We start from the raw sequence: 2,244 nt of genomic DNA on the forward strand, positions 1-2,244 counted from the left end.
TGAAGAAAAAATGAACACACACACAAAATTGCTAGGGGGAAATCGCGTTTCTATCATTCAGTTTTAATACCATCTGTATGTTAACTCAAACATTTGGATAAATCTATAATCCATGTGATGAATTTTTTGACAGTAAACTGACAACGCACAATTGAAAGTTATCATTTGCAGTGAATCGTTTCTGGAGAAAGTTCGAAAAATGTCACAGTTGCAAATAATATATTGTTTGAAAAAAAAATCTAGCATTATTTTCAATTTCCTGAAACGTCGTCAGCCCCTAGCAAAATTGATAATATATTTGAATTTTTCGGACAAAGTTCACACAAAAAAAAAATGAAAATGATTCTAAAGCCGACTTACTTGCGGGAGTATGGATTCCAGCTACAAACTTTGCCTGTGACATGTTTTCAATCACTTCGCCCTTAAGAAGAGCTTGCGAGAAAAAGCCATCTGTTCATTAGAAAAAAAGTTGAAATTTCGAATTGAATATTATAAAGGTCTGAAAAAATCTTTTGGAATCATAAGAAGCTAGTTCGAAAACCAAAAATGTCTTACGTTTTCCTTGAAGTTCCTAGAAAAATAAATTTCGTGTTTACTTCCAGTTCTACAGAAATATCGTATTTTATTGGATAAAAGTGAAAATGATAACGGAATAGAAAGAACTTACCGAAAATTCAACGATAAATAGCACCGAAAACAAACCGTGTAGTAGATTCATTTTGATTTGCCAACCAAACAGAGTTTTAACCTGTTGCGTAATGATAGTAGAGAACCGTCTTGTACTTCTTTAGAAGATCCTTTGAATTCATTTGGTCTTCCCAGTGCGGTGCTGCCTCTTTTATACCATTCATACACCAATAGCTGACACGTGCCATGTAATCATAAATTGATGAATTGTGGTATTTTTCAGTCATGGAATTTATGAATTGAGGTCTACTAACACTATACAACGAATTTCAAAGAAAAAATTTCCCCCAAAACGAGGAGACACTCAATCCAAATCCGATATGGAAACCGCAATAAGTGTATCTCAAAAACTAACGCTCCAGATTTGGATTAAGTGGGCCCAAAACATTGGAAATAAGTTCTCTTTTCTGTGGTTGTTTCTTGTTGTTGCATAGTGTAATCATATTCAGACACTGAATGAAGCTCAATAACAAATTTCCTTTGATGGACACGTGTAGCTGATACAATTTGTGGAAATTGATAGAAAAAAATGAAATACGTTCGAAAACATTTTAAATTCAGATGTAACTGGTTCGTAATTTGATAAATTTTGGCTGTTGCCAATTGTTTTAAGACATTTTTGTTCTCCAGCCTGATGATGCTTCTAATAAGAGCGAAACGTCGCACAATAAACGAATAATCATTTTCGAAAACGGCTTTAGCCCACCACACCACTTTTGTATTTATTCAGATGGAATGAAACAAAACAACAGCTACACGTGTGTATTAAAGGAATTTAGTGCATGTGGATATAGTCCACCGTATATATTATGTGTATAGGCTGATATTCAAGTTATGAATTCAATTCAGAGTAACTAGAATTTACTTTAAGGGTATTTATTCAACGCGTGAAGAAGCGTTAAAATGTATATATGTGTTGATTATAAAAATGGGATTAGCCAAATGCGCTTAATTACATGGGAATCATATATGCTTTCCTGCCAGGAAACTTCCTGGTGAGAAATAGGAGACCAGTTTTGACATTTTTTTTACCCTTTTTTCGATTTTTGCCTGTGTGGCGGCCGTCTACATGGGAAGTTTGTATAAAAACCTCATTGTAATATATATCGCAATTATTTCAGATAAACATATAACTGTGCATGGGCGAATCAAAAATAAAATGCATTTTTCTCAAATTTTCAAATTTATTTGGTTCTTTTGTTGAACATCAAATGACAGTGGCAAAAGAAGAGACGGTATTCAGCTTTTTCAGGCGCCTGAAACCCCTTTTTTCAAGCCCATATTCTTTATCTTTGATTACGTCTCACCTTTGGCTTCCGGATCCAATCAAGCAACGGTGCAATCGGTTGAAAAATAACCTGTTTATCAGGAAATCGAAATATGGTCATGCCCACGAGTTTCTTATTCTTTTTCGAAATCATTGGTCCTCCAAACGTAAAGGGAGTTCCCATACTTTCTTCTAAAGTGTAACACATCAAATGATTTGCATCAAATAGTTCGCCCAATTTCTGTTTGCAAATGGCGCCATCCAAATACTTTGTATCATAACGCCTCGTT

The 2,244-nt window shown here is 34.4% G+C and overlaps 1 long non-coding RNA gene across 1 annotated transcript; it reads right to left on the reverse strand.

Annotated features, from left to right (window-relative positions):
- Window positions 1-368: 368 nt before the first annotated feature.
- Window positions 369-788, reverse strand: LOC129571766 (uncharacterized). Its single transcript, XR_008688336.1, has 3 exons — window positions 668-788; window positions 556-571; window positions 369-450 (listed from the first exon to the last, which is right to left on the reverse strand). It is a non-coding gene; the product is annotated as an uncharacterized LOC129571766 (long non-coding RNA).
- Window positions 789-2,244: the final 1,456 nt, after the last annotated feature.

Source organism: Sitodiplosis mosellana, unplaced genomic scaffold, assembly GCF_009176505.1.
Source record: "Sitodiplosis mosellana isolate CC-2019 unplaced genomic scaffold, AAFC_SMos_1.0 Smas_scaffold_3262, whole genome shotgun sequence".
In the NCBI taxonomy this organism is placed as follows: Eukaryota; Metazoa; Arthropoda; class Insecta; order Diptera; family Cecidomyiidae; genus Sitodiplosis; species Sitodiplosis mosellana.